Below are 7,769 nucleotides of genomic sequence, written 5' to 3'. Positions count from 1 at the left end.
AATGCGAACATTAAAATAAAACACTTTACTCCGTGGTGGGACGAAGAATGCACTCGCTCCGTCAACTCTCGAAATAAAGCAATTTCCTCTTTTCGTAATTGTATATCACTGGAAAAATTTTTATCTCGTAAAAAAGCCCAGGCAGAAACCAAACGAATTTTAAAAAATAAGAAACGCGCTGGATGGCGAAAGCTCTGTGAGAACCTGTCTCCGGAAACTCCCCAGTCTTCAATTTGGTCTAGCTTAAAAAAATTCGGATCATCGTATTCTCCGCCGAGAATTAAACATATATCAGAAGAAATTCTTATAGGATTTGCGGATAAAAAAGCCCCCCCTATCAGTTGCCGGATGTGAAGAAACGCCTTCTATTAAGCCGTATCCATCTCACTCTAACTGGCTAGGTGCTTTTTTCTCCATTGATGAGATGAAACGAGTGATAAGAGCCCTTTCTGACCCTGCTCCGGGTCCCGATGGAATATTTTACAGTTTTATTAAATCATTTTCTGATATGGCGGTTGAATATTTCTTATCTCTTATTAATAATATTTTTGAAACAGGACTAATTCCGGATGATTGAAAAACTCAAAAAATCATTCCCATTTTAAAAATCTGGAAAAAATCCATCTGAAATTTCATCTTATCGGCCTATTGCTCTTTCATCATGTTTGACAAAAGTAGCGGAGTGTTTGATAAAAAACAGACTAGAGTGGTTTGTTGAAAGTCATGATATTATCTCACCAAATAAATATGGTTTTAAGAAAAAGAAATCGACACTGGATAATTTAAGTTTGTTCACAACTGATATACGAGTTTCTCAATCCCTAAATTCTTATACATTGGCCACATTTCTTGACCTTTAATCAGCTTACGATGATGTTCTACTGAATGTTTTGAAAGAAAAGCTAATTAAAAAACAAACCCCCCAGAAATTAGTCCAATGTTATTTTTAATTTGCTCACAGATAGGTCCATTATTATTGAGTCTTCCTCTAAATGCTTAAGGCGCAAACTATGGAGAGGTTTACCCCAGGGTTCTGTTATCAGTCCTCTGTTGTTTAATATTTATATAAGCGACCTAGACTTAGTAATTCCCTTTTCTATCAAGCGACTTTACTTTGCAGATGATATCTTTATATATTTGTTACATAAAAATATTATTCTTGCAGCTAAGGAAATGAATTTGGCTTTACAATATTTTAAAAGCTGGTTTTCAATAAATGGGATGAATCTGGCGGCATCTAAAACAAGGGTCGTAGTTTTTACGCGCAAAAGAAAAATTCCCCACTTCTCAATCTCTTTCGATAATGTGCCTTTACAAACCGCTACTCAAATCAAATTCCTTGGTCTTCTTTTGAACCATAAATTATCCTGGCTTCCACACATTCAGATAATTTCTACAAAGTGTGAAAAGGGACTTAATATGATGCGAGCAGTTTCCAGAGTATGGTGGGGATCTCATCTTACCACTCTCAAATCAATGTATAATTCCCTAGTTCAGAGCCACTTGGATTATGGCACATTCTTTTTTAACACCCTCCCTAAATATTTAGATAAGAAAATGGAAAGAATTCAATCAAAAGCCCTCAGAATGATTATTGGAGCTATGAAGTCTTCTCCAATTAATGCGCTTCAGGTGGAATGTGGGGAGCCTCCATTATATTTCAGAAAGCAATTCATTGCCAATAAATATATTTTCAAGGCTTTATCGTTATCACATCATGCTATTAAACAAAGTCTTAATCGGTTAAGTGTTAATTTGAATTGTAACAAAATATTGAGAGAAAAAAAATGTTTTCCTCTTCTTATTAAAAGTTTTCATCTCTATAATTTTCTGTCATCTTCCCTCCAATATCTTCAAGAAGTTTCTAATCTCCCTATATACAATATTCTATTTAAGACAATCACTTTCATGCCGAACACAATAACATCAGACTTTCGGAAGAATATTTTATCTTCCCCAAATAAATTTCAAAATGTGGATGACTATTTTAAAAGCATTGTGGCTTCAAAATTCCCTGGATTTTCCATCCTTTACACAGATGGTTCCAAATTTTAAAATAAAAGTTGTGGAGCATCGATATATAGTCCAGAATTCAACATCAATCTCACTTGTAAATTACCGAAAGAAGTTTCCATATTTACAGCTGAATGCTTTGCAATTGAACAAGCGCTAAATCAAATCCAGGTTCTCAACATTCATCGAGCCTTATAATGTACTGATTCGCTAAGTGCTCTAACTAAAATTATGTCAAATATTCTATGTTATCCGGAAGACAATACTACATGTAAAATAAAAAATCTTCTCAATTCTCTAAGTGAATCTGGGTTTGAGACGATATTGGCCTGGGTCCCTGCCCATTTGGGATCGAGGGTAATGAGATGGCCGATTCTCTCGCCAAATCTGGTTCAGATTCCAGAACTATCCCACTAAATTTTAGAATTCCTATCTCCGATGTCTTCCCGATTGTTAAATCCAACATGACTCGTGCCTGGGAAGAAAATTGGGCAGTCTCCAAAATAAGAACTGGAATTATTTTAATAATTAACTATGCTGGAATTCAAAACCATATCCCTGCTAAGCCATGGTTTCACGGTAAAAAACTTTCAAAACGATTCATTTCATCTATTTCGAGAATGAGAATTGGTCACTGTTCAATTGCATCTCACTTGGCTAGAATTAGAATTTTGGATGATCCGGTCTGCCAGTGCGGTGTGGAAGAGGAAACCCTCGACCACGTTTTCTTTAACTGTAAAAACCATTCATCTTTCAAGAACATATACCGCCGGCTTATTAAAATCACACACCAGTCCCCCCTTAACATTTCATACCTTTTATCTCTTTATAATCTCGTGTTCATACAGCTTTATGTAAGTTTATTAACCTGAATGAATTCAAATTTTAATTTGTTTTACTGATCTAAATGAGTCCAATATTTAATTTGTTTTATTATTCTCCCAATAGATTAACCGAATTTTTTTATTCACTTTAACCGTTACCGGCACAAAGCGCTCTTTTCAGGGTGAAATGCCTAAAACCAAAAAAAAAATTAGCTTGTCAATGTTTTTTACTTGGTTAGATTATAAAAAGCTTCGCTGACTGGAATCTTTCATCTTTTCTCCTATAAAATAGTAACAAGCAGTCATTTTGGCCTACAAACCATTAGTAAAAGTGTTTTTTCCGGGTCGGGAATAATTAAACTCTTTGTAACATTAAATAAAGTGAAATGCAGTTTTGTGCAGTAAAAACAAAAAAAAAACCTGCGTCTGTTATTGAAGACTTCATCAAGCCCAAACAAATCTTAACAGTTGTGATGGAGGACTTAACCAGCCCAGAAATTGAACTCACGACGCCTGGATGGGACCTAAACGCGATGCCAATTCAACCACTGACCGGTCGAATTGAATAATTAGCACCAGCGAAAATCTATAAACGACCCAAAGATTTTTTTATTTATAAGGTGTCAAGTTTATTTTCTTTCAAACAAGTTATTTGGATGTAAAGTACGAGAACTTTGTGTGGTGATTCTACATGGTTTTAGAAGTAAAACAAAAAAACTTTTTTCGAAATTCCTATGTTTTACGGTAGTTTTTACACAAAACTATTGTCTGCAAGTGGCTTCGCCACAGTTTGATAATGTCTGCCAATGGCGACATAGCTGTCACACGTAATTATAATTACATTGCTTACCTTGTTTATAAATAAACTGTTTGTTTATAAATTGAATATTAATATTATTGAATATGTAAAAAAAATCTTTAAAAAAAATTTATTGGATTTACAAAATTTGGAAATGGATTCCATTATATCAGTAATGTGATATTTACTTAAGTTGACAAGGTCTGTAATATGAGTGTCTGTCGTGCGATAAAGACTTTAAAGCCTCCACCGTTTATTTGTAATCTCATTAAGCACCAAGTTGATTACGAACAATTTTGTCGAAAGGTTTTTCGTAACATTTTCATTTCCTTCATATCTTTGTCTTCACATTTTTACCCTTTCATAAGACACTAATTTATTTGGAGAACATCACAAATCGTTTTATAGGGAGCTTTTTGTTGCTAGTCACAATGAAGTAAACTGTTTCTCCAGTGATTTAGGAAGATAGTAGATAATTAAACCAGTACAGTTCCAGTAAATTTTACGTTCATTTTTCATTTAACTTGACGCTAATAGGACCGAATCGAAATTTATCTGGTCGAAATTATTTGTGGACAAAATAAAATCTAACGTTCTTATGTTATAAATCTTAGTTAATATACAAATCTAATGTTCTTATGTTATAAATCTCAGTTAATATACCTAGGATTTAATTCTCAGGACTTAATATTGTGTTGAGGGTGGGAATACAGGCTGAAAGCTGTAGTGAGGATGTGAACACAGGTTGGAAACTGTAGTGAAGATGAAAACACAGGCTGGAAATTGTAGTGAAGATGAGAACACAAGCTAGAAATTGCAGTGAGGAAAAGAACACATACTGGAAACTGTAGTGAGGATGAGAACATAAGCTGGAAACTGTTTTATGTTTTTTTACCTAAAAAATACCTTTTATCGCTATTGCTTACGGTTTTTTAAGAAAAATTTTGTTGTCATTTCTCCGTGTGACAAAAAAGTTTTTTCAAAAAATCAGTTGTTGTCTGGATGATTTATTAAGTCTCAGTGTTCAAATAGATCACCGACTTTTCTTTCAAAGTTTTTTTAAAAATATGAAACCGCACAATAGCCCTAACTACTCCCAACCGTCTTAAGCCAGTGAGCCGTGTGAGCCGTCTGAGCCGTATTAAGATATACTCAATTGGGGTATGCTGTGGGGCTCAAGATAGTGGGAAGGGGAAAGAGATAGGGAAGAGGAAGGTGGGGAAGTACCTGGCTGTTCAGATCACCAAATACGGCCAAAGCCATTCAAGCAACGTTTCAATTCTTTATGTGGTCTGACATCAGGGCGGTACTGAGAGTATTTTTCACTCTGGGACGTGCCGCAAATATACCATATCATATAATTTTAATTCAAACCCACGACATCCAGCTTGCTAATTGAGAACCTTACCCCTCGACCACGAAACCTTTTATTACCACGGAGGTGTGCAAATATTGATAATAGTTTTAAGACTTCACTAAGGATGCTTCTAATTACAGACCTATTTGCATACAATCAGCAATACCTAAATTGTTTGAATCCGTATTTCTATCAAAATTTATGTTGCAGGCTCGTAAAATCATTTCCCCTCACCAACGTGGATTTATATCCGGTAGATCTACGATTAAAAATTTAATTATATACGAAAAATATATATCAGATAATCTAAATTAAAAATTGCAAACGAATGCAGTTTACACAGATTTCAGCAGAGCGTTCGATAAAGTTTCTATAAAAATCGTACTAAACAAACTAGAAGTGTATGGGATAAAAGGAAATCTACTAAAATGGCTTGAGACCTATTTGATATCTAGAAGGTTCTCATCTAGGTCCGATTCTTTTTTTGCTATTTATCAATGACAGTGTTACAATATTTGAAGGTATCCATTTCCTAACCTTTGCTGATGACCTGAAAATTTACACTATTATAAGAAATTTAATGGACTGTCTTGTATTGCAAAAAAACTTGGATCGATTATATAACTGGTGTAACATAAATGATTTATTTTTAAGCATTAAAAAATGTCATTCTATAAGTTTTTCTCGAAATAAAAATCCAATACTCTTTTAATATCATATTAACAATGTGAATCTTTCTACAGTAACATTAATAAAAGATCTGGGTGTCGTTTTTGATAGCAAGATGACATTCGTCCCCCACATCGATGCAATCACGAATAAAGCACTTAAATGTCTCGGATTTGTATTAAGAACGTCCAAAGATCTAATGTATACTAATACACTCAAAACATTGTACATTACACTTGTCAGAAGCATTCTTGAGTATAATTCCTCTCTCTGGTCGCCTCTATACAATGTACACTCACACAAAATTGAAAGAATACAACACAAATTTTTAAGGCATATAAATTACAAATTACATATTCCATTAGAAAATTTAAATTATAATTATTTAATGCACTTGCTTAAACTACCTGAATTATCACAGCGAAGAAAAATTTGTGATGCTTTATTATTATTTAAAATTATCAACGGTTATTTGGACAGCCCTGAACTAGTGAATATGATAAATTATCAAGTTCCCAATAAGTACAAGACTATACTTTATGCTCCATTTAATATAGTTGCTTCTCGCACTAATTTTATGTTCATCTCTTGTCTTCAGAGATTGCATCGTGTGGGGAATGAAACATGCTCTGTTGATATATTTTTTAATAAAAACATCGCTTCCTTTAAAAAGCGTATATGTATGCAGATATTAAGCAAAAATCCTGTTGATTGTTAACAATAACAAACTTAATACTCTGTAACTATTTTCATAATACCTACTTCTTTTTGTATGTAATTGTTGTGTACCTTTTATTTTTGTCATAATAATAACAAACTTACGTACATTTAAGATAGCAAAAAAAAAAAAATTATATATTTTAAATTACAAGAATATTACCTACTTTTATAAATCGCTAGAAGATGTTTTACACCACTGCCAACCGGTATGCTTCGAGTATGTTTGTAATTATGTTTTGTGTAATATTGTGACAATTATAATTGCTGAATGTACTGTAGCCTGAGCCCAAATAAGTATTTGCTGGGTGAACTCCTTTATACAATATACAATTTACTTATCGTATACTAATACCTACCTGTGTTGTGCCTACTTATGTCTTTCATGCTCAGCTTATTATTTTATTTACTATGGTATACTTCTTATGATGCTATATACTTTTTATAATGCTCCTGTATGATTTACCTTGCATGTAAAAGCCGTCAAGGCGAGAACAAACAAATAAATAAATAAATTTTGTCATGTATCACATTTAGCCATTCACATGTAATTTTGTAATTTTTAACATACCTACTAGTTTATTTCTCTTTTATTGCAATGAATTAACTCTACCTTAACTTATCTATTCACCTACCTACCTTTCATATTATGTTTACTTTTATTTTTATTTTTATAGTCTATCTTTTTCCATTAAAAAATGTTTCTGTATGTTATGTTATGTAAAAGCTTGTTATGTAAAAAACTTGCTATGTAAAAGCCCACCAGGGCATTGAAATTAATATATGAAATTAAATAAAATTAATAAATTAAATAAAATTAATAAATTAAATTAAATTCATTAAATTAATAAATTAAATAAAATTAATAATTTAAATAAAATTAACCTCACTGATCTTTTTTAAGTAAAAATATGTTTAAAAATAGTCAGACGGACGCCAAACAAGTCAATCGATCCAATTATTCGACCGATTGTTTTTTTATGTACAAATTCCTCCAACGGGCAGAGTGATCAACGCGGAGAGTGATCAACGCGGAGAGTGATCAACGCGGAGAGTGATCAACGCGGAGAGTGATCAACGCGGAGAGTGATCAACGCGGAGAGTGATCAACGCGGAGAGTGATCAACGCGGAGAGTGATCAACGCGGAGAGTGATCAACGCGGAGAGTGATCAACGCGGAGAGTGATCAACGCGGAGAGTGATCAACGCGGAGAGTGATTGACGCAGAGAGTGATGTAACGGTTTGTTTGCGCCCTCTTGTGTTGCGATTTGGACGGATGTGCGATGGCGACTTAAAAGTTATCACCTCGTGATTCTCAAATTAACCCGACGCCGACGCGTTTAAAACAAAGCCCAAAATAAAAATAAACATAAATCTAAAAGGCTCTGT

Source organism: Hesperophylax consimilis, chromosome 6 (assembly GCF_061612785.1).
Source record: "Hesperophylax consimilis isolate HC1 chromosome 6, BYU_Hcon_1.0, whole genome shotgun sequence".
Lineage (NCBI taxonomy): Eukaryota > Metazoa > Arthropoda > Insecta > Trichoptera > Limnephilidae > Hesperophylax > Hesperophylax consimilis.
This window is presented reverse-complemented; position numbering follows the sequence as displayed.